Source organism: Rhinatrema bivittatum, chromosome 1 (genome assembly GCF_901001135.1).
Source record: "Rhinatrema bivittatum chromosome 1, aRhiBiv1.1, whole genome shotgun sequence".
NCBI classification, from domain to species: Eukaryota; Metazoa; Chordata; class Amphibia; order Gymnophiona; family Rhinatrematidae; genus Rhinatrema; species Rhinatrema bivittatum.
The window spans coordinates 522446241-522472091 of NC_042615.1; the positions used below are offsets into that span (position 1 = coordinate 522446241).

The window sequence follows — 25851 nt, forward strand, 5'->3', positions numbered from 1 at the left end:
CTCGGGTATACCAAATCTTATACCTTGGGCAAGTTACTGCCACAAGTAATCACTTGGATTATAAGCTCTTTGGGAAAGGGAAGTAGTATACCTGATTTCTCAGTGTGCCCTGAGCTTCCTTTGGAAAGCTGGGCAAAAAATATTATAAAATACTCTCCACAATAAGTTAGAATTGCCACTGTTTTCATAGTGTCTTCCTTCACCTCTGCTCCCTGTTGACCTCTGACCCTTGCGGCTGCCCTTTTCCAAGCGCAGTGCAGAACGCACACTATCTCTCATACGACCTATCAAAATTTCAGAGAAGGGCGCAGTTGCTAGTATGGGTTAACCGAAACATTACAGGAGTAGTAACTTTACTACAAACTGTGATTTTGTCTGCAGTTACTAACAATAGGACCACACACCCAGAGCTGACAGCATCAGCAAGGGCAACTTTTCTGTCAGCTAGTCCGAATGTATATTATTTTTAAATAAAGACTGAGGAAACACAGGGTGTTTTGAATCTATGCATTTCATAATCAGCATAGGTTCTCAGAAAGATGGGGGTTCGTTTTACAGCATGTTTGACCTTTCTCTCCCCGATTTTAGTGCAGAAATACAAATTAAAATGACATTATGCAACCAATAAAGTATCAACGAGCCTCCGTTTAGTTATCATCTTTCTATGACAATGTCTTCACAATAATTACAGTCTGTGTGATAAGCACTGCCAGTAGTATAACAGATTAAGAAGGTAATTTTCAAAGGAGTTTAAGCGCGTAAAATCAGCATATGCACGTGTAAGTGGCTTATACACTCATACGAGTTATTTTATAAACATCAAATGTAGGTGCGTGTGTTTGGTTTCATGCGCATATTTACTTGCATGACGAAAGGGCATTCCTGGGAGAGGCCATGAGGTGCATTTGTAAGTTGCTATTTTAGAAGAGATTTATAGGAATACATTAGGAAATTTATTAGCGCTATTTTACGCAATTGATATCCGAGTCGTCTATTGTCTGCTGTTGTTGGGTGGGAGATCTGGGTGAACTGACAGGAGGTTCAAGGGGAAGTACTAGGAGGGTCTTAATGAACTGGAGATGGAATAGGTGAAATAGTGGAGATATCAGCAAACTGATGATTTCAAAAACACACACATTTTTTAAAACATTCCTTTCCATATATAAATTAGGGTTTTACGAAAAAGTTATATTTTTTCCCATGTAAAATATACGTTCATATGTTTATAAAATATGTAGAAATAGTACACGCTTTCAATGCATTACTGATATTTGCGTGCACTGAAACAAAGTGCATATGTTGAGGGGGGCGTGAACATATGCATATTTTATAATCTGCGTGGACCAGATACGTGTAGGTTGTAAAAAACTGTAGTAGATCTCCACACATATATAGTATGAAGCTGTGCTGAGTTCTTTGAAAGTTATCCTCTAAGTGATGATAGTAAAACTGGAGTGCTGACAGGCCAATGCAGTAATCTGAACGTTAAGAAACTGTGCTGGTTTTCAGTTCACGTTTTTAAGGCCCAGTAATTTTTTTTTAAATTCCAGATGGAATAAGCTAATGCTATGCCAATGCATCAGGAGTTAAAAAAGCGTGTTCTGTGTAAAATGTGTGTTTGGCACAAGATCCCATCCCCTGGTCCTTCTCCGACGACTGCACACATCTGCCATTCAGTCCCCTCCCCTCCAGTTAAAATATGTGTTCAGTCTGTGCCCTTTTTTTTTTATTATTACTCCCGATGCATTAGCATAGCATCAGCTTGCTGAATCAGGAGTTAAGAATACAATTTTAATCTGCGTTAAGAACCTGGGCGCTGAATTTCATCACGCATGGTTTTAATGCGCACGGCTTACTGGGCCGGCCTCTGAGTCGGCTGGGGCTGGGGATGTTATGAAGGCCAGTGCTAACAGACCCTGGGGCAGGGGAGTTCCAGTAAGGGCACAACGGCGACACCTACTGGCCAGCCGCAGGGGCCCATCGTTTCAGGGGGTCCAGCACGGCGCTGCAGTCACTGGGCTGGTTGAGTTGGAAAGGGGCGGTAAAGTGGCAGAAAAATGAAGGCTCGTGGTGGCAGATCCCAGCCCTGCCTCCGACTGAGATGGAGGCCTGGAGGAGCAGGAAGAAGCTGCCAGCGTCCGTCCCCCCCCCAAGCTGCTGAAAAGTCACATTTCCCTTTTTCTCAATGTGGGAGGGGGGGGGATGGGCCCAGGGATACAGGATTTAAAGTCAGAAGTGTTGTTTACCAAACACACAGTCTTTGGCTCCACTGATTGGCGTTTGCTTGATTCTGTTCAGTCCCTCATACAACACAGGACCCAGGTGAGGGAACCTTCTGCACAAGGCTGAGTTCTTGATGAGAAGACAGGGGGGGGAGGGGAATTTGTCTGAACAGAAGCAGGGAACATCGCTTTCCATCCTTCATGTGAGGCCAGCCCAGAAGCATCTCCTCATCGCAAAAGGCCCTCTCCCCTAGGCAGCCCTCATAATAAAGAAATAGCGCAGGATATAAAAAAAACCCCCTCAAATAACTTCAGAAGCTGGAACTAAGCCCAATGGAAATACGGTGGCCTCTCACCTACCAGCAAAAGTGCTCAGGAGGTCTGAGCTTTAAAAAAAAATAAAAAAATTGCCAACTCTGAATGAATTGGGAATCTAGAGAAGGTTAATTCAAATCAACCGTTTCCAAAACATCAGGGGAGCAGGAGAGCCACATTACTGACTGGTGCCTGATTACAAAATATTTCCTCGAGCCAATGCATTTATAAATCTTTACTGCCGGAAGGGAAGACTGACATTTCAGAGAAAAGCTCTTTATCAGTCTCTCTCCTACCAACTACTACAAAGTGGTACTGCTGCTGCTTCAGAAGCAGCCGCTCTTCCATATGTGCCTCTGTAATAAATCTGTATGAGTACAGGGTCATAACAGTCAAAGGAAAAGCGAAAAGAGAGACATAAATATGTTAACAGAAATATATTCTGTGGGCCGTGTCTGCAAATTCATATAACCAGTTTGGAGCGTAAAGTTTTAGAAGCCTCTTCAAATACTGAAATGCACGCTTTTTAGGCTTCCAGAGTATAGGTATGCAAATTCCTGATGTGATGGGGACTTAATTCTGCCCTTAATAGCAGTTCTGACCCTTATAAAACATGGCTGTAGTGGCTTCAGCTGGTCTGAGTGTCCTCAGTTTGTGTCAGAGGTCTCAACCAGACCTTGCCTCTATTAAAGTAATAGGAGTTTAAGGAGGAGGGACATTCCCCATTGGGAGGGGTCATAGGAGTAAATAAAATCTCTGCATGTGTTTGGATGAAGAGTCAGCCTTAGCACAGGCCTGAGGAAGTGAGTGTCTCTCCCTGCAGTGGGTTTTTCCCTCCATTGGGCAAAAAGACCTAGAGGAGTGTGCGCTCATTAATATCAGAGGGGTGTCTTGGAAAAGGAGAAGAGGTGAAATCCTGGGATTGCAATGAGTTTTGAGAGCAGTTCTGAGTCTGGGGGCAGGATAGGGGGGGTCCTAGAAGTCAAGAATTGCCTCAGAAACAGAATTTGTGAGGGGATTGACCTTTGGGAGATCAAAGGCAAGAGGAAGAATCAAAGGAGTACCTGAATGACAAAGAGTTCATAAAGGAGTTCCTTTGTCCTGACTGACGAGTGAAGGAGAAGAGAAGATAACCTTCTCACAAAAAAGATATTGGGAGGGCCCACGGAGGAAGGGTACATGTCCAAAGAGCTTACTTCTTGTGGGCTTTTGTGGCATCCGAAGAAGAGTAACCGAGTTTTATTTTTTGTGAACTCAATTAGACTTTATTTTCCTACCATCAGTGACAGTAAAGAATTTTATTATTGAACAGCAATCTTGGACTCTGTGAGGTATTTTTGTGACGTTTACTGGACTGGTATCCACAAAAGGAAGTATAGGTATACAAGTAATCAAGGGGGGGGGGGTGGTGACTTACAGATGCGACACATATTACCCTTAACCAGTTAACCAGGACACAATTCAAACAAGTAATCTACAAGGCCTAGACCCCGATGGTCTGTGAATCATATAAGACGTGAGCTTGCTGGGCAGACGAGATGGGCAATTGTGTCCTTTTCTGCCATCATTTTCTATGTTTCTAAGAGCCCCGTGGGAAGAAAAAACCCTAAAGGCCTTTCAAGAATATGTTTCTTCCTCCCTCCCTCCCTCCGTGCCAGGAACCTTATGTCATGGGGCAGTGCCCACGTGTATGCCCCGTGCCAAAGAGCCTGCCTGGAAAGGGGCTACGCTTATGCTATCTTTACCACAGCAATACATGCAAGAGGGGGGAAGGCCGATTGCAGTAACATGTCCTTTCACTGACTCACTGAGCAGATGCAGCGGTCAGATTAAAGCAGAGGTTAAGCACATTTGCATCCATGGGAATCAAGAGCAACTGGAACTGTAATGCCCTGTGAACTTGCCCTTTGATGTTTCTGCAGTTCAGTGTTCTATTTTATAATTTAATCTGTACTGAAAGATCTGGATAAGGTTTTAAATTAGGAGGACAATATCTACATCCTCACCTTATCTGAACATGGGATGCAAAAAAAAAAAAAAAGAGGCAATAACATTAGCAAGAAGTAATATGGAGCAGAATCAAGCATCGACCATATGGTTTGTGACAGCAATAATATTTGATTAGATAAGGATCATCTTGCTTGCAAAATGAGTGAAGCTTCAATTGGTTTTATTCATTGTTACTTAAGTAATACTGACTATAGTCTTACCTTTAGTACTCTTGTTCAACAAGAATAAGGGAAATGTATGCAAATAGACTGGAGTATAAAAATTTCCTTATGTCCATAAGGAAATAAGAAAGAAAAAGAATGTTGCAGAACAGAGTTTGAACGTGTTGTTACTGGAGAGATTCTGTTGGGCAAAAACAGCATCACAATGCATCAACTAAGCTGAAAAAAAGAGTGAATAAAAGTTGAATATATAAGTCACAGGAAATGCAAGTCAATGTGAATATATTTTTTGTGCTATATGCTGTTCACAGTCACATTATGTGATCATGTGATAAGAACAACTTTTACAGGTTGGCCTGCTGCCATGGGGAGGTTCCTTGATTTGATTCTTGGATAAGGTCTTCTGTAACCCAGGTTATCCAAGACTGGAGATACTGGTCTTCAGTAAGTCATGGTCATCCATGAGGATGACATCTGTTAGGTGGATTTAGAGCTTATGTTCCAGAAGGAGGCCTGTGGCTTTAGCTCCAGACTTTGGGACTGTAGCTGTAGTGACCAAACTAGGAACAGTAGTGGAGGAGTGACTGTTAATAGGGGAAAAATCCATGGATGGAGTGGTGGTGGAAGGATGTCTTAAAAGGCAACAACGAATTGCAGTTGCTGTGTTAGTCCAGTTAGATAAGTGAAATTAAGGGGTCAAAAAAGTTGTAGGCAATACCTTTTTATTGGGCTAAGTTAATATATCTGTAACAAGCTATCATGAGTTTTCCTCTTTTTATCAGGTCAGCGAAGAAACGGCGTAGCTAAATTCAGTTTAAATAGTACAAAGTCATCTGCCTGCATATTACTCAGTAAAGGGAAGGTGGGGAAGGAAAAGACAGAGGTGATGAGACAACAAAACTTTACAGCTGAAAGGGCCCGAGGAAAGTAAATAAAGGGAAGAGGAAAAAAAAGACCATTATGGTTTTCTAAAGAAGTAGCTGAAAAGGTAAGGGAGAAAAGATTAGTATTCATAAACTAAAAGAGATCACAGAAAGAGGAAAGCAGGCTACAATATCTGGAAAAAATTAAGAGAAACTGCAAAAGTAGCCGGAATACAAAAATTAAAATAGAAGAAAAATCGCAATTACAGTAAAACGTGCAGGAGAAGACTTTTTTAGATATGTTAGTAATAGAAGAAAGTGCAAAAGTGGCATTGTAAGACTCAAAAGCGAAGAGGAGGAATATGTAGAGGCTGATGAGGAAAAAGCAAAATTACTTAACAGGTATTTCTGTTCAGAGTTCACTGTGGAAGAGCCTGGAGCAGGACCATATCAAACAAACACAAATAAGACTGGAAGTGAGGTAAGCCTCAAACGACTTTCAGAAAAGTGTGTGAGGAGCTAACTAAACTTAAAGTAGATAAGGTGATTGGGCCAGATGGGATACATTTACAGATGTCCTGGCAGCTCCACCTGCTGACCTTTCCAATGCTTCTTTAGAGTCTGGAGTAGTCCCAGAGGACTGGAAAAGGGCGTATGTGATTCCTATTCATAAAAGTGGAAGTAAGGAGGAGGCTGGGAAGTAGAGGCCAGTTAGTCTGACCTCTGTGGTGAGCAAACTAATGGAAATGCTGCTAAAACAGAGAATAGTGCAATTTTTGGAATCAAATGGATCGCAAGATACAAGGCAGAATGGTTTTACCAGAGATAAATCTTGTCAGATGAATCTGAGCAATTTCTTTGGGTGACCAGAGAGCTGGGTCAAGGGAGAGCACGAGATGTAATGTGCTTGGATTTCAGCAAGGCCTTTAACACGGTTCCACACAGTAGACTTATAAATAAATTGAGTGCCCTTGGTATAGAACCTAGACTGAGAGACTGGGTTAGAAACTGGCTGAGAGGGAGGCAAGAAAGGGTAGTGATAAATGGAGTTTTCTCTGAGAACATGGATGTCCTTGGACCAGTATTTTTCAACATTTTTGTGAGCGACATAAAGGAAGGATTGTCAGGGAAGGTTTGTAGTTTGCCAATGATACCAAAATCCAGAACAGAGTGGACAGCCAGGAAGCTGTGGAAAACATGAGGATGGATCTAGCGAAGCTTGAGGAATGGTCTAAGGGCTGGCGGCTAAGATTTAATGCTGAAAAATGAGGAGTAATGCATTTAGGCAAACAAAAATCCAAGGGAAAGGTACAATAATTGAGGTGATATTCTTCCAAGCACAAAGGAAGAACAGGATCTGGGGGTAACTGTATCTGATGATTTTAAGGTGGCCAAACAGGTGGATAAAAGTAATGTTAAAAGTCAGAAAGAAGCTTGGATGCATAGGGAGAGGAATGGTCAGCAGAAAAAGAGAAGTGATATTGCCCCTATATAGGTCTCTGGTGAGACCACACTTGGAATACTGTGTACAATTCTGGAGACCGCACCTTCAAAAGGTTATAAACAGGATGGAGTCAGTCCAGAAAGTGGCTATTAAAATGGGTAATGGTTTTTGTTCTAAATAATAGACTTACGATCTAAACATGTACACCTTGTAGGAAAGGCAAGATAGGGGAGCTATGATAAAGCCATTCAAATATCTCAAAGGTTTCCGTGCACAGGAAGTGAGCCTTTTTCATTGGAAAAGAGGCTCTAGAACGAAGGGTCATGAGGTGAGGTTGAAAGAGGGTAGACTCAGGAGTAATCTTAGGAAATATTGCTTTACAGAGAGGGTATTAGATGCATGGAACAACCTCCCAGTGCAGGTGGTGGAGACAAAAACAGTATCTGAATTCAAGAAAACACGGGATAAATACAGGGGATCTCTAAGGAATTGATGGGAATTACAATGCTAAATTAATTCGACAGACGGGCAGACTGGATGGGCCAAAGGGTCTTTTTCTGCCATCATGTTTCTCTGTTTATATGTTTCTATATCTGATAATGGGTGATAAAGTCAAGAAAGAAAAATCCCTGGGTATTTGTGAAATGAAGTATCATGGCACCATAATCCAAGCACTGGTTCTAAATGAACAGGAAGAAAAAAAGGAGAAATGAGGAAAAACTAGGCCAAAAAACCAAAACAACTGAAAAAAAACCCCCAGGTTTTACTTAAAAAAAGAGCTGTACCTAAGAGGGCACAGCACGAACACAGAACACTGAGCACCATCACACCATCAAAATGAGAAGATAACGTAACAAAAAAATAAGAGTTTATGGCCTCCATAATTTAGGGCAGGGGTGGCCAACTCCAGTCCTCGAGAGACACAACCAGTCCAGGTTTTCAGAATATCCACAATGAATATGTAGGAGACAGATTTGCATGCGCTGCCTCCACTGTGTGCAAATCTGTCTCCTGCATATTCATTGTGGATAGTCTGAAAACCTGGCCTGTTTGAGGCTCTCGAGGACCGGAGTTGGCCACTCCTGATTTAGGGTAGAGCATGTGCTTGGAGAGCTTGGTCCTCCTTCAAACCCTGTAGAGCTCTCAGGAAGGCATTTGGATGGATTCCAAAGCGGGATACATGGAAGCATAGACCAAAAAATAAGCACACAACTTTAAAAGCCAAATCTCATCATCACCTTTCAAGGGTATATATATAATGCTATAGTTTAGTGCTAATCACCCTCCAAGAGGCGCAATCTGGGCTTGCCAGTTTTTTTGTGTCAACAAGGCTGAAGTGTCTCTTTAATGTTTAGGAAGGCCACTGAATAAGAAAAAAAAAAATTAGGCAAGCTGAGGGCCCAAATGATGGCTCAGAATTTTTCAAGTCTCTGTGTTGGAAATGAAAGTGGCAGCATGCCTGGCCACACACGACACGTACAGCAGGTTTCTTTTTTTCCTCCAATACCACAATTGGTCTCTGCGGCTTTTCTCCAGCTCCCTCAGTTCCTTTCTATCTCCACAATGTCTTTTTTTTCTCTTATGCCTCCTTCCAGCTTCTTTCCTCTTCCAGGTTACCAATTTACTTATATTTACAGGAAGGAACATGATTTTATTTAACAGCTTGAACACACTGGGAGCGATTTTCAAACCTGCCTACTTAGATGCCTAGATGCACCAATTTTCAGAAAAGACATCTGAGCGTACTTTCTCATGGAACATTACCCCGGGGGAAAGAACCTGCGGAGATCTGCACCTGCTCTGTCTGCAGATATTTTATCCATACACCATAACACGCCTAGAAAATATAATCTATGCATGTTATTTCCCCGGTCCTGGGTACTTTTTATTGGGCTGAGAGTGAGACCATTGTTGGTCCCCGTTGTCTACTTTTAGCCAAAAGCTGGGTTTACCAATTTAGGCCTGGATTCACCATTCTCGTACAGAATGGTGAATCCAGCGGTAACAGGGGGTGAGGGGGGGGGGGCGGGCCTGCGAAAGCCGGCAGCCATCGCATCACCACGGTGTTATTGCTGCCGGCTTTCGCGTGTGATAGCGGCTTATTGCACACGATAAGCCTTACAAAATAACCCCTTACCCAGCTAAACTGGTATTTAATTGAGTAAATGGCTTCTGAAAATTGCCCTTCGTGTTTACTACCCTCCCTTTTTCCAACACCTAATTTAAAAACAAAGACACAGAGACTTATGCCAACTAACCATAATACTGCCAGCCATTGCTGTATATGCTGTAGAGTTCATGAAGGCGAGCCTGCTGGCATTTGCCGACTCTTACTTGCATTACTTTGAGGTTTTCAGACATCAATTAAACAAGTTATGGAATCTGTCAATCATCACTCCTCCATCCGTGAATGGGAGCAGCAACTCATTCTAATAAGGTCAGATTTCATGCAACTAATGCATTAGCATGACACAGTAACACAGTAGATGATTATCTGCCCAGTTATTCCGGCCCACGCTGCAAGGACATATCCCAGCTGCCAGCCATAATATCTTGACCAGTTGTAGGATATTGCTTTTTATCTAAATCAGTTTTTGTTGTGGTCACTGGTTCCCTACCATCCTGGGTAGATAAAGCATACAAGATCCCCATGCTTAATCCGTCATCCCGCCCTCCACGCGGATGACAACATCTTTCCTTAGGCTTGCTAAAAACTGCTTCACACTTGCTATTCTTCGCAATGCAGGTCTGAGTCATTGGATTTAATGCACTTCTCCTTTCAGTTCATGTGTCATGGAGACAAAGCCCTGATTTGAAAGTGCACTTGCAGCTTTACATACCTTTCAAAAAGCATGGCCAAACCCAGTGACTACAGCGGAACTGTCAGAGGTTCGTCCTGCTAAAAATAACTATTGTTTCTTACCAGGGGAAATAGTTTAGGAAAAAGAAAAACATTTTTTGCAATTTTTTTTTCACTAATCCCATCAAGCTCCACTAGCCTAGAGTCAAACCCTTCAACCTTTTCAGAGATTGTTTTGTTGATGAAATATTTGAAATATTATGATACGCCAATCATGGCGTCAGCAGCCCTCAAGATGCGGGCATAGGCTAAATGCAAATACATGCACAATATGAGGAATGTGAGACTTACAAAAACATTTTTTTCCTAAGAACGTGGATTGAAACCATTGCAAACTTATTTACAACAGAGAATTAAAAAAAATAAACCTAGGAATTAATGGATGAGAAAAGAATGCCTTCTATCAAAGCATGCAAATTAATTCAGCCCATGTAATTAGAAGTAAGAAACCACTGAGCTGTAGTTAAATTAGCTGTTTACAAAATCTTGCTCTATCCTCTCTTCTTCATGAGCATGTGTTTCAGTGCTCAGAGGGTCTCGAGAGGTGACTGGTTAGCAGTACTTGGGGTGGACTATTTCCAAAGCTAGTTACACAGAGAAAAAAGTGCTTTCCCCGCGTGAATCAGCGGTCTGCCCTCGCTCAGTGTGCCAAAAGTCATTGGTTTTAGTCGCCCTGAGCGGAGGCGTTCTCAGGGGCGGGGGGTGGGGGGTGCATTTAGGTCACGGGGGAAGAAAAGTACACACGGAGATGGCATGTTCTCAGCAACATGCATACTTTTTCAGCAAAACTCTGCCTGACACAAAAAGCCGGTGCGAGTGACCATATGCATGGTATGTTTTTTGGGTGCTTAGCTTACGAGTTTTGTGCCGCAGCAAGTTTCAAAGCTAAAGTATGAGTGCTGGGGTCATTTCGTTTTCTTTTCTCCTTGTGATGTTACAATGTAAAATAAGCAGCCCCCTGCCTTATTTGTTCAGTTATTTGTAAACCAATGTGATATTTCGATCGAATGTCGGTATATAAAAACAAACAAATAAATAAATAAATAAATAAATGGTGAAAACTGGAATCCTTGTCTTTGGGAATTGTCAGGCCAGACCCTAAAGAACTGCAAAAGGGGAGTAAGAGAAAGAGAAGTGGGGTTTGCCATCTGAGTTGCCAGTATGCACAGGAGGGGTGTGCATAGATTGAAAAGGTAGAGTGCAGATACGGGGAAAAATGGAATCTTTTTGCCTTTATCTTTCAAGACTATAGCTGTTTATGCTTTTTACCTTCCTAAGCTATGGGTAATTGGGAATGGGGTAATTTTAACAGGATTTTTTTTTTCAAGCTACTGTTTTTTTCCTTTGTTGTTTCCAGGCTGCAAAAATGTTTCAGAGGATATTAAAATGAAGCTGAGCAGGGGACCGCACGTTAGGGAAACAGCTTTCGCTCAATACATTCAGATTGGACGTTCGCCAACCAATTCCAGATGTTGCCGACCTCAGTGGCACGACTTTGCATGTTGGGAAAAAAAAAAAAGAATACATGAGCCTTGTGCAGGCTGTAATAAAACCGATAATGTCGTTTGTGCCAGAGATAGGGTCTGCCATCTGACCCAGGTCACCCCAGACAGGCTCCTTGAGTTCTGGTTTTGCAACTAGGATCCACAGAGGAAATGGAGCACAACCAGAACTGGAGCAGTCTGTCAGAGCTGACCCGGATTAGGTGGCAACCTTAGATGAAAAGCAAGGGGCAAGCCTAAATCCCAGCATACAAAGAAAAGATTTGGGGGTTTTTGTTTCCAAATTCAGAATATGATCATTAGTATTTGCCTGTGGTGGAAAACACATTCTTGACTGAAATGTTTCTGCCTCCAGAGGTGAATGACTCCACCCCTTAGTGGATACCTACTGCAGAACAGAAGGGAATAAAAGGCAGAGGACAACACATTGCCACACTTGAAGGACAAGGGCATCTCATAACCATGCATTTGGCTGTGTATGTTGCTACATGCAGCAGGAAAAAAATGGATCTGCCAGTCCAACCAACAAGGGTGGGGGTTATTATCCTATGTCACCCTCACAGCTGAATATCCAGATGTGAACAGAACCTAAGTGGCTTAAGATTTCTCCCTTTTCTTATTACACACAGCAAATGGATTAGCCTTCTGGTGAAAAATCCAGCTCAAGCAAACCATCGCTGCCTAATTTGAGAGAAAGAGTCGTCATTTGCTACCTGTTGGGAAAATAAATAACATTAGCAGTACAATAAAGCCACAGTTTTCACCACAAGTGTATGTTTAAAAAGCAATTACTGTTCTCCTTTGAGAACTGGATCCTGGGCAAATTGTAAGTCGAGAGGAGTTACTTTGCAGTTATTGCCCCATACCTTGCATTAACATAAAAATGGCTGTAAGAACAGCTTTCCCCGCACCTAATTACAGATGCTTTGGAAGCAAAACAAGAACAATAAGGTACTAATGGGACTTCCTCATAGGTCTCTGTTCTCTACAGAAATTTAGTATGCAGATTAAAGGTGGTGAAGTTTCTGCCCTTGTATTTTATTTCAATAAAAACTTTTTTTTTTTTTAAGATGGATGCAATTCTCCAGTTTCAATCTGTTTTATTATTTATTACAGACTTTCGAATGAGAGGAGATGATCATTTTCTATTTCACTGACAAGCTCAGAATGAGTTATTGTTTTCACGGCAACAGCCTGGTTTCCTCAGCCCAGGGTAGCGAAATCAGGGAAGAGCAACTTAAAAATCCTGGGCTTGGTTCTGTAAAAAAAAAAAAAAAAAAGAAATACTTCGGGTCTAAAAATGTGTTTACCGGGATAATTGTGGATGGGGTTTCTGACGATAAAAATATTTGCGGTGCAAGTTCAAATACAGGGTGAGGGGAAGGGGGAAAAGAGGGAAGGTGCTGAATATCGGAGCAGTTTAATACAATTAAACTGCTGTTCTCCTGTCATATTCTAATATACTCCCTTCCAGCCCCATGCACTCTCCATTCCCACCAGTGCTTTACCATGCTCTCAGGCTGTGCAAGCCTCAGCACCCACCACCCCCAACAACCACATAAAGAAACAGGATTCTGAACCTCACCGCCGCAAGGAGTGAACATTCAATTGCTCCCTTCCCCCGCAATCAACAAAATCCAGAGCAGAGACGGAGTGAGCATCAGCAGCATCAGCAGGAGCTCTGACCTTTCTCTCCTCTTCCAAAAAAAATAAAACATCAGTAATAAATGTGGCCCGGATTCACTTTTTAACATGAGGCAGGAGGTGAGGGAACAGGCTCTGGGGTTCAATTTAATATAATTTGATTCTGGATTTCTATCCTGCCTTCCGTGGCTGGTTGGCCATTTCAGAGCAGATTACAATAGGAATTGATTGCAGTTAAATCATAGGGTTCAGGTATTACAAGAGCGTGGCAGTTAAAGTCATGGGCACAAGATAGTGCACTGACATTACAGATCAGTCACCAGGCAGAGGTATTGCTTTAACTCTGCAGTTCAGTCAAGGGTTAGGGTGATATATAGGAAGTCCTCTCTGGGGCTGGTTTGTCAGGATGGCCCTTTGTTGGTTGAAGAGCCACATTTTTCGGCTGGCCAGATTCAGGGCCCACAACTGCAGGGATCCAGAAAGAGCGCTAGTGCACTGCCCCCCACAGCTGTCACTGCAATTATCAGATGACATAATATAGGGCAGTGATGGCAAACTCCAGTCCTCGAGTGCCACAAACAGGCCAGGTTGTCAGGATATCCACAATGAATATGCATGAGATAGATTTGCCTATAATGGGGGCAGTGCATGCAAATCTTTCTCATGCATATTCACTGTGGATATCCTGAAAACCAGGCCTGTTTGTGGCCCTCGAGGACCGGAGTTCGCCATCACTGCTATAGGGTGATATCCCTTGCTAGTTGTGAATGAAGGGTCGTGCCACCAAGATCCCAGCCCTGGTTCCAACTCAGCTGGAAGCTCAAAGGAGAAAAATCTGCCCCCCCCCCCCAAAAAAAAAAAAAAATTAAAAAGGTACATGCAGGCTTCCACAGTACGCTTACTTTTAGTCAAGTTATAAAGAGGTCTTCCCAGGGGCGGATTTAGGTCGGGGTCAGCGTGGTTTATTGCATCAGCCCCTTGGCTGCCTGCACAAACATCAGTGCTGATGCAATAAGCCACACTGACCCTAGCATGGATTTTGTGTTACGAGCGCGAGGAGCGCGGTCGCCTCTAGAGCAGGTGGAGTGAGCCCTTGGGCCACGGCAAGACTCAGGGAGGAGCCCCAAGCCACACCGTGGGAGGTGAGCCGATGCAAGCATGGAGAGCCAGGCAGGTACTGAAGCAGGAATGAGGAACAGAGTGTCACCCTCAGCCGGACCTGCTCGCCCATGGCAACCAACAACGCAATGTTGATTGATGAACGGTCCTCCGACTGTTCCAAGCCCTTTCGGACCTGCTGCTGGGTAACGGCATTGGGCGGCAGGCCAGACAGAGGACGAGGGCAGACAGAGTCCTTAGAACACTGAAGACATCACAGACGAGGGCTGAGGCAAGACATCGGCACTGTCTCTCAGGGCGCCCTACACAGCCAGCACAGCTGGACTGGTCACGGACCAGAGGAAGCAGTGGGTTACTGCACTCCTGGCAGCCTAAAGCAGGTAGGAACATCAGGAACAAACAAGACCACGTAGGACCTGTATCAAGGGAGAGGCGCAGACAACTGTGAGACTCAATCCAAAGAGGAACTGAAGTAAAAGTCCTTTTATACTGCTGCATGCAGGCGACTCCCTGGGAGGAGTTCACCTGGACCGCCCCTCACTGGCCCTATAACTTAGGTGGAGAGCCGCAGGCCTGCCCCTAGGGAGAAGGGTGTGGCCGGAACCAGGAAGTCCAAGCAAACACAAGCAAGCCACAGGCAGGCCTCAAGAACAGCGAGGCCTCTCAGGCCCTGGAGCAAGTCCTGGATAGAGCGCAGGCGAGGCCCTGGCTATGGAGTGGCCTCCGGAAGAAAAGGTGAGATACCTCCTGTAGCGCAGCAACAGGGGGGATCGTAACATTTTGCCCTGGAGTTTTGCACTGATTTGTCCGTGCTAACACAACTCCTGCATGTAACAGGAGTTTTAGCATTGGAAAAAACATGTGCTAAAATCTGTGCTAGGATTTAACATGGGTGCATTTCAATCCCCATGCAAACAAGGTGATCAGCTATTCCAGGTGACGCAGGGAGTAGCGATAGAGGGGAAACTGCCTAATGCAACTTTTTTTTACTGTGGGAAATTTAACTCCAGGGTCTGAGCAGGAATTTATACTTCCCCAGTACAGAGAAACATGAATGGAAACAGAAGTTTTGTCAAAGAGAACAGTGTGTTTGGGGGTTTTGAATTGGGGGTCTACGTAGCTAAGTAGCAGGAATTTGCTTATAGAGCCACAGGAAGGCTTAAAGAGAGGTAGCTCTACCATAGAGATAGCCTCCTGTATGACCCCGTTCCCTCAGGATCCTGATTGTTCCTCAGGGAAGCCTCACAAGTGTTCCCAGAATTTAGACGGCACAGTGGCCAAACTAGAGTGTGAGATCCCAGAGAAGCCCCATGAGTTCTTGTTTATGCAAAGTGTTAAATAGATGTGAACCTGTCTCAACCTGTGTTCATATCATCATCACTGGAAGGAATGGCTCTGTACGAGACCTGGACAGTGATTTTGGATTAGATACAAGTCTTATCCTTTTGTTGTAAAGTATACCATTGAGTTTGCCTGCAGAAGAAGGTGGGAGGCAGCCTTCAAGCCCAAAAGGCAAGCAGGGAGGTTAGAGACCTCTTTCTTGCTGGACAGCAAAAAATTCAGCCTTATAAAAATGCTGCCGCTGATATTGGAAAGCCCTGGCCAGAGCTGAGTTACGGGATGACAGTGATGACAGCCCTCAGATTTTCAACCAGCCTGCAATTGAGCCATCAGAGTCTAAAAACAACCGGCACAGTCTGTACATAACAATCAGTGCCAACGATGAAGACAGCGGGAATGTTCTTTATCAGCCTTCTTCTTCAATCTGGATCAAAAGCCTGGAGTTTTGACAGCTAAGAGTGTTTGACAGAGAGGAGCAGAAGCGTTTAATTTTCACAGTTATTGCTGGGGACAATGGCGGCACTCTGCTTCAGATTGGGATTGCCCTAGGTGAAAATGACACCAGTCCCAAATAATCATTTTCGAGGGTGGGAGGGGGCGCGTTTGTGTCTGAGAACTTGCTAAAATTACAGCATCTGGTATGTCACTTAAGATCTGGCACACCAGTTAAGGGCACAATAATTTCTTTGGAGCTCCAGAAGCCGTGAGCCTGAAGCACAAGCAGGCTGATGCAATATAAACTGCGGGAGAGTCGGCGCTCCTCTCCTGGGCATGCGATTCTCTAAATTCGGGCCCACGCTAATAAGGAGGCGCTAGGGACACTAGTGTGTCCCTCTTATTAGCGGAAGCTTCGGCTGTCAGCGGGTCCGACAACCGACGCTTAATTTTACCGGCATCGGTTTTCGAACCCGCTGACAGCCACGGGTTCGGAAAACGGACGCCGGCAAAATTGAGTGTCTGTTTTCCAACCCGCGGGCAGATTTTTTTTTTTTCAAGAAGTTTTTGGTTTTTTTATTTTTGGGGCCTCCAACTTAATATCGCTATGATATTAAGTCAGAGGGTGTACAGAAACCTGGTGCTGTCTATGGTTAATGCATGCCTTTGGGCAGGCGTTAATTTCTGAGAGTATCCCGGGCGACTAACTAATAGCGCTAGTGCTCATCAACACGCATTTGCATGTGATGAGCGCTATTAGTTTTCGCGAGGTTGGCCGCGCGTTTTGAAGGCGCTATTACCCCTTACAGTATAAGGGGTAACAGATGCCGATTCGGTACGGTGCGCTCGGCCGAGCGCACCGTACCGAATCGGCCTGAAGGTGCGTCTGGCTGCAACGCCTTGAGGGCATATGGAGGATTGCTCGGAACAGCTGGCATGGCCTTTTTCTTTCATAAGACTATTATCTAAACACTATCAGTGGATGCAGAATTATAGGGAGGAAACCAAGGACAGGCTTGCAGTTCTGGGATTATAAACCTCTCTACCCGCTTGCTTTGACCACAATTTTCTAATGCAGATTTGTAGTTTATGACATGCAAATGGCCAATGAGTGAAAAAACAAAAAGTGCATACTTCTTCCATTTAGCATGCCTTCCTTTTTTTTTAAAAGACACATGTATGTCATTTGCTTACTGCATCCAGCGGGGTCATGGGTTTCTAGTGTGTGAGTAAAGGAAAACCCCATGCTAGAATGGGTTTTGCTCTGATTTTAGTTCGGGTTGTATTACATTGGCTCTGTTGGGTACAAAGTGTGCAGATGCTTTTTGCGTGCATGCTTTGCACTTAGTTGCCAGTACACATTGTTTCCCTTTTAATACTGACTGCAACGTTTGTGGGCTACGGATCCCCAAATAATGTGAGCTGTTTAAACGTGTCCCCTTGGCACAAATAAAGGTCATAAACAAGTTGTAGGTGATAACCTTTTTACCGGACTAACTTGATGCATCTGTGACCTGCTTCGAGAGCTACGCTCACCCAGGTCATTGCAGAATGAGCTAGGGATGATGCCACCCAAACGAACAAGTAAATCACAGGTTGCACTACACTAGTAGTGAACTGGTGGTGCTTGTTAACAAAGCTGTAAAGAATTGTAAAGTAAAAAGATGGGGAGGTGTTGTGTTTACAGAGGGGCAAAAAACAGAGGGGGGGGGGTCAAGCTGCAGAATGTACAGCTAGAGGAGGCCTATGCCTGGTAATGGGCGAGAAAAACCATGGTTCCCTATGAAGTCCCTTTGCGATTATTTCAAAGCATTTGAGGATCTTAATTTCAGAAAGGCTCAAGTCAGGGATCGCCGGCGCTAGTTCTCAAGAGCCGCAAACCAAGCCGGGGTTTCCAGGATTTCCATAACGAACAGGCATGAGATGGATTTGCCTGCACTGCCGCTGTTGTATGCAGATCTATCTCACGCATATTTGTTAAGGACATCCTGAAAACCCCGGCTTGGTTTGTGGCTCTTGAGGACTAGCGTTGGCTGCCCCTGGCTTAAGTTCCTGGCATTTAGCAGAAATCCTAAATCTCAAATCTCATGCACAAACACCCCCCATCCCTCAATAGAAGTCTAAATTAAGCACCTAATTGTGACTAAGAATGGGCAAATTGGATGAGATTTATGCTGGCTCCCATCCAGACTGGTGGGAAAGGGAAGGAGAATAGGTACAGATAATTAGTCATTCCAGAACGGGTCATGAATCATTTTTACTAGATTGAAATCATTTGCAGCTTGCTAAGAATCTAAATATTCTCCCCATTTTGATCTCTGTGATCCTGTTCGGGAGCAAATATTTGAGCTTACATACAATGTATTTTAAGGTTTGCAAATGTATATCTGCAAATAGTCACACAAATTGGAACCAGTAGGAGAGTAAACCTGGATTGTAAACATATATATACATGAAATCAGGCAAATTGTATTTATTTTATGTGACTGGGAGAGCTGCCAAAGGATGTCACTTAACTTCTACTTTGGGGGTTATGGTAATGTGGCATTACGGCAGAGGTTTATTAAGGAGATGATTTATCTCTTTAAGGCATGTTATGATGGAAAACCACGGAGGGGGGGGGGGGGGAATCAGAGTAGGAAATGCGTCTTTTCCTTTGAAGATTTGGGCTAGATGCTAGAATGAAGCCAGGCGAGGGGGATCTCTCCTTGCAGCCGCTTCCTGCATGGCGTGACTCCGGGACTTCACTGCTAGCCTCCTAGGCAGAGCCATGGAGCCCCTGGGAGGAATCACGGGCTACCAAGGGAAGGCACGGCTTGAGGACTTGTGAGTACCAAGTGCCATCCATTTCTGAAGATGGAGGACCAATTCTCTGGCCTCTGTAAATGAGTGAAGAAAGGTTCTGCTGTCAACTGGGACGATGTTTTTAGAGGAAGACTGCTTTGTTGTTGTTGTTGTTGCTGTCCTTGTTACTGCTGCTAATGTCGTATGAAACCTGTGAACCCTGAGAAATCAGTGGTTTGTATGACTGCGGGCGAGCCCAGAACAGTAAGTAGAAAGCTGTTCTGTGTGAAGCTGCCTTAGGGCGAGAGCCTCCTTATTCCCACGTTGTGGGTTTTCTGTGAGGCGCCTTTCATTCAGCAGGAGACAGGGTGCAGTCAGAAGGGTCACAAAGGGGGAAGGAGCGTCTGGTGGTGGCGTTTTTTTCCCCCCTGTCCAGCATAAGAGATACAGCTCTTGCCTTTGGGCCAGGCCCCATTACTCCGGCTGTTTGGCCATTTTTGTATTTTGAACCCAGAGAGATCTGTGCTCAGCTCTCAAACAGCCATCAGCGGCCGCTCTCATTTTATGTGCCCTAAAAAGCGAGGGGGAGGTGGGGAGGCAGGTCACATTTATTTATTTATTTATTTATTTAATTTCTATACTGCAATCCAGATCCAAATGAGTTCCACCAGTGCAGTTTACAATTTATTACCATTTTTTGGGGTCAAAGCTGACTTTGCTGCTACATTAAACAACATTGGCATACGTTGTTTGTGGAATTACATTTTGGTATTCCTTAAATGAAGAGTTTAGACTATAAATCTGATTCCATACTCTCAGAGATGACCCGAGATCTGAACTAGGTCCAAGGAAGTTTATCTATTTCCTAATGGCTGTTCTTTACCATAAATGTAGTGCGAGGCGTTCTGATAAATCCCGAAGCCAATAACAAACAAAAACCTGCTGACCTTAGTGCGAGTTTGCATCTGTTAACTTACATGGTCACAAAAGGTGGTTGAAGCAAAATACAGCAGGTGTTCTCATTCAGTCTGTTCCTGGAATTCGGTATTTCTCTACTCAGCACAGTGCAACGTTATTTTATTCTTGTCCCATAAAGCAATATATCTTCCAGGAGCTCGAAATTCAGGGTCATGTTTCAGTCTGCCTCCTACTATATTACACTTTAAACAGACTATAGAGGGTGGCACACGAGGTCCTGCTATGATTACATCAAACTGAGCAAAGATTCCACAAAGTCTGCATCCAGCATTTTGTTCATCCAATTAAGTTTGGAAAAGCCAGAAGAATGGTGGGATTTGAAAATCCCACCGTGCTCACCTGCCCCAAGATAGCCAGATTACTGTTTGTGTGGCTAAAATGGGGAGTTCTGAGGCGGAGCGGCAATCCAGCTATGTTAGCCGGATAAATGCTCGTTTTCAGCATTACTGACTAACATAACCTTAGGACTCCCAAAGAGCAATCCTAAAGTTACCCAGATAAACCTATCCTCAGCCAACTTTAACCTAGCCTGGTACGTTCAGCAGCACCCCCATTCCACTGGATAATATCCCTGCACCATTAGCTGAATACCATGGAATATGGACTGCTACGTTTTGGTTTTTTTTGGGGGGGGGGGCGCGGAGAGGAGGGGCGTGCAAGAGGCCGTCTACCCACAACAAATTAAAGCTTTTAGCACTCACTGAAAAAAAATTCAAATGCGAGTGGGGGAGGCATTTAATATGCATAATATAATGGGGGCAAACTCTCTGGGTACTTTGTATGTGCCTACTTTCCCTTTGAAAAAATAGCCAAATTTGCACCTGCACTGTCTGCAGGTACCTTCCCCCCCTGCAAAACAAGACACGGAGTTGTGAAAATGCAAAACGAGATGCACTACTGCTTCCCTCAACCTAACTCAGCCTCTGGGCCTGCCTCCTTGCCCCTCAGGTAAATGATGGGCAAATTTTAGTTTACTTGGGATAAAGGTTTTTGAAAATTGCACTCATATTAAAAAAATAATAATGTATGTCTGTTTCTTGAAAGAACTATTTATACTTAATAAGCAAGCAATCCCTATTTTTGCTGATCTTTGACAATTTGCACTATTTAAAAAAAAATACACATTTTTTCCTGCTGCTTACAGCTAGATGGCATCTAATTAAAATAAATATCTACATCAGCAAAATCATTCAACGCTCCATTCAATTTCTACTTAAACATCAATCCTTTGGAAACAATTATGCATGAGCAAAACGCAAAGGAAAAAAAAGAACTAAGCACCACAACAAACTTGTAAAAACATCCACAATTCAGTTTGTTTGCAACAGGTCCAACAAGTATAACCTGTGACCCGCGTCCAAGGTCAAGTTTAAGAAGATGGACTATAGGCAAGCAAAAGGTCTTCATTTACATTGCACTGCAGAGGAAGACACGAGTCGAGAAGTTGGAGGGATGATAAATAGCTAAACATGGGAAAACTAAGAAAGGAAGTCTAGTATTCTGCAAGCTCAACTTTCAGCTCTTTCGTTTCTAACCAGTCTCCTCTATCCTCTGCTAATCTTGCTATTTTGCAAACCATAGAAACAGGGAAACAGAATGTGACAGCCAACAAAGACCCCAGGCCCATCTTCTTTGCCCATTTTCCCTTCCTCGTGCAATACCACAGGACCTCCTTGATCTTCGGCATTACATACAAACAACCATCCTGTGACTGCTCCTCCAGCAAATATGTTCACAGTCCATCTTATCTCTTTGCAGTTATTAACACTGAATAAAATATTTCTTTCATGTTTTGGTGACGGTAGGAAAGCCAACAGGAGCCTACCTAGCCACCTCTCCCATGCTATCATGTTATGCTTATGCTTTTAAACATACACAATATGTGAGGATTAATTATATTTTAACATTTCATCCGTTTGTTTTTCACCTTCAGAAATTGGTATCAGACTGTGTGCTCAATCGCTTAGGCTCTTGCCCTATACAGGGCTACAACCTCTTTCATGATGGCAATGGCACTAGAATAGTAACTTCATTTACCAATTTCACTAATGTACTCTTTTTATTATATATGCCAATTTTTGAACTTTTTTATCGTTTTAAAATTTTTTACTTATCTTGCCAAATTCATGACAACCTCTCCGCACCGTTGTGTAAACTTGTCCCGTGAATATCCAAATCAACTGCCTGTCAGGCAAGATAAGTAAAAAATTTTTAAAACGATAAATGAAATGTTAAAATATAATTAATCCTCACATATTGTGTATGTTTGATTGTATCGAGTGAGGACAGTAGCCCTTCAATTTTGTCATTTGAGTTTTCATGCTTATGCTTTTACCATTTTCTTGGTTAGTTGACACCACGAACTTCCTTTTTCGCTGTGGAAAAAAAGTCCTCCGTAATATTCTCCACAAATCTACCTCCTCAGACTCACTCGTGCACAGTTCATAAAACGGCACCTACCACACTTCACTTAACAGGCCGATGCAATATCGGCGCGCGCAAAAACGGGCGCTCATGATCGAGCTCTTCTAACGCGCGCTGAGCCACCTCTCCCAGGTGCCTGATTTAATATTTAAATGAGCTGCCACAATAAAAAGGAGGTGCGAGGGGAAATCGTGCATCCCTCGCGCTTCCTCGACATTGGGCGCCCAGGTGAGGTGGCTGTCAGTGAGGGTTAGGAAAACAGACGCTCAATTTTACGAGCATCTGTGTTCCTAACCTGACCGCCAGTGACATTTTTATTCCCTTACTCCTTTTTTCGGTTCCTCCTCCTTAATATTGCCAAGATATTTTCTGCTTTTCTGTTAACTTTAGGGGCTCCTCAAGACTTAATGCCTGCTCCGGGGAAGGCGTTAATTTTTGAGAGTAAAAATGTGCGCATTGGGCGCACATTTATTTTATTTTTTTGCATAAGTGGGTAATAGCTAATAGCCTCATCAACATGAATTTACATGGGATGAGCCCTATTAGCTACACGCTGGTTTGGACGTACATTTTGGAAGCGCTAATCCCCTTATTACATGAGGGCTTTGGACGCGTGTCCAAGCGCATTTAAAGTCGTGCGCTCGGCTGAGCACACTATCGGGCCGATACAGTAAAGTCCACTCTCCTGTGCGCGGGATTCTCTATTTAAATGAGGCCCAGCGGTAAAAACAGGCAAAAGGAGATGCTAGGGACACTAGCGCGTCCCTAGCGCATCCTTTTGGACTGGAGCGGTGGCTGATTTTGCCGGCATCAGTTCTCAAGCCCGCTGACAGCCACGGGCTCGGAATCCGGACGCCAGCAAAATTGAGCGTCCGGTTTTCAACCCGACAGCCGTGGGCCGACTTTTACTTTTTTTACCCTCTGTCGGAGCGCACAGTACTGTATATTGCATTGGCCTGTATAAGCCTGAATCAACACACCTGTGACCCTTCTAATTAGATCCACCTGTGAAAGCCAAAGAAATGTTCCTCATCATGCTCTCAACCCAGGGCCGGAGAAACCACTAGGCGAGCTAGGCCTGTGCCTAGGGTGCCGCGATTTAGGGGGCGCCGCGGCAGAAGGCAGAATTTTGAAAGGGCAAAAGTGCCCTTTCAAAATTCTGCCAGCCCCTGCCTCACCGTGCCACCCTCCCGACGCCCCCCTTGTGGTCCAGCGGAGGGCCCGAGAGCAATCTGCCGTTCCCGGGGCCTCGGCTTCCAGTAAGCAAAATGGCGCAGCTGACCTTTAGCCCCTCCCATGTGACAGGGGCCAACCAATGGCACCAGTAGCCCCTGTCACATGGTAGGGGCTAAAGGCCACCGGCGCCATTTTGGTTAGTGGCAGCCGAGGCCCCGGGAGCGGCAGATCGCTCCCGGGCCCCCACCTGGACCACCAGGTATTTTGTAAGTTTTCTTTTGGCGGGGGGAGAGTCAGGGCTGCGGCTGGGGGCGGCGCAAGGCTGAAGGTGCCTAGAGCGCCCAACCCCCTTGCACCGGCTCTGTCTCAACCACTCTTCTTTCAGATAGTTCCTTCTCTAATTATCCCAAAAACAGATTAGACTGTATCTGGAGAGGCAGGGTGATTCCTTAAGAGTTAGAAATAATTTAAACCGCTTAAGACATTTTACCACACAGAAAACAAATCTATTATTCTCGTCACAAGGAAAACCTTACGAGTTACAGTATAACTGTTCTTGCCACTCGAATGGCCATAGGCATGTCTCAAGCACAACACTTGCTGGGGTGAAGCAATTTTCTTGCTGTCATGACTTTGCTTTATAGATGATCAAATTGGGGCCGAAACAGATGCTCAGCGTAATTATTCTCTTTCTCCATGGTTGGGTAAATCAGTCTGTAGATCAGCAGCTGGAACCCTGCCCTTTGCAGAGCCAACATTGCTGCCTCCAGATTAAGCATCTGTGCGCCACGCAAGGGGGAAGGAGGCAATGGAAACGAAGCGAGCGTTTAAAAAGTCACTCATTTCGGAACGGATCTCTCCCACAGTGAGCTACATCACAACCTGCTAGCTTTACATACAAATATTTATAGACCAACCGATTTTTATATTTCCTCTATTTTGAAAGCGGCAGACGTCAGTTTTTATTGGTCCATTACGCCTGTAACTCATAAAAAAAAAAAATTACAGATAACAAGGGAGAGACTTCCAAAAACAAGAAATGGGAAAAAACCCGGCTACCATTACATTTCAAATGTTTCTCAGAGGCAGAAAGACAAAAGAGTCAGCACTACCGAACGTTTCTCTTAATTCTAGATAATTAACTACCACAGTATCAGTAATTGTTCTGAGATTACTTATGACTGTTGTTATGCAGGACCAGTTCATCTTTTCCCCCAAATGAGCCCCCCATTTTAAAAGGATTTGTCCATTACCTTGAAAGTGTCTTCCTGCATCGCACATTTTTCCTGGGGATTTCAAACAAATTGTGAATGCACACAGCGCAGCGCGCGTGGCAAAGCGCTCGCCAGGAGAGCTGATCTCGTGAGTCGTCCTCCTTCCTAGGCAGCCAGTTTATCTCAAGTTAATGAATTTTATGAAAGTCTCTTCTTGTGATTTATCTGTTTAATAGAAAACCACGACAAGCCAAGCAGCAAGGTCACAGTTTCTGGCTGCAGGGTTTAGAAATTGATCCAACCAAGGGGAGGGAGGGACAGAGGAGGAAGGAGCTCAGGCTCCTGAGCACCAGGCCAATGTGGTGCCGTGCACTGGCTGCAGCGCATGGCTCAATGCGCGATTGGACGCACGTCCATAACCCCCCCATGCAAAATGGGAGTTAGCGCGCCCAAAACCTGTATCCAATCGCGCACATAGGGGCAGATTTTTAAAAAGTACGCAAGCGCGTAGCCGCGTGTATCCTTTAAAATCCTGGGTCGGCGCACAAAAGGCTGCGCAAAATCGGCAGCCTGCGCGTGCCGAGCCGCACAGTCTCCCTCCGTTCCCTTCGAGGCCGCTCCGAAATCGGAGCGGCCTCGGAGGGAACTTTTTTTCCGGCACCCCCCACCTTCCTTTTCGTTCCCCTAACTAACCCGCCCCCCTGGCCCTAATTAGTTCACCCCCCTACCTTTATTTCAAAAGTTACGCCTGCCTTCTTGCGCGTGACGGCCCGGCTGCCGGCGCACCATGTTCCGGGCCGGGGGCTGGTCCTGAGGCTGCGGCCATGCTCCTGGAATGGAACCATGGCCGCGGCCCCGCCCCCAGAATGCCCCCGATGACCCGCCGGCCGCGACACGCCCCCCAGGAAAGCCCCGGGACATACGCGTGTCCCGGGGCTTTGCGCGCACCGGCAGCCTATGCAACATAGGCTCGGCGCGCACAGGGGGAGCCTGGGGCAGGTTTTCGGGGGGTATGCGCGTATCTTATGCGCGTACCCCTTTGAAAATCTGCCCCATAGGTAATAGCTTAATCACATGTAAATGCATATTGATGAGACTATTATCTATTCCCCTTGAAGCCAAAAAAAATAAATGTGCGCCTGACGCGCACATTTTTACTCGCCAAAATTAGCATCTGCTCCGAGCAGGTCTTAATTTTGGAGGAGCCCAAAAAGTGTACAGGAGGAGGAACTAAAATATTAGAAATGTCCCCCCCCCCCCCCCAAAAAAAAATGTTCCTAACAGGCTGTTACCTCTCCCGGGCGCCTGCTGCCGAGGAGGCACTAGGGGCGCGCAATTTCTCCTAGCGCTTCCGTTTTA

General features: G+C 44.6%; 1 protein-coding gene across 4 annotated transcripts in view; it reads right to left on the reverse strand.

The window, feature by feature from the left end:
• PIP5K1B (phosphatidylinositol-4-phosphate 5-kinase type 1 beta) overlaps positions 1-25851 on the reverse strand; it is a 303447-nt gene that overhangs the window by 196862 nt on the left and 80734 nt on the right. The window contains exon 1 of one of the 4 annotated variants that reach the window (XM_029612957.1): positions 24532-24654. The exons of the other annotated variants lie outside the window; for them this stretch is intronic. The gene's annotated coding sequence lies outside the window, so the exon portion shown is untranslated. Of the gene's footprint in view, positions 1-24531; positions 24655-25851 lie in introns of those variants that run through there. 4 annotated transcript variants of the gene reach the window in all.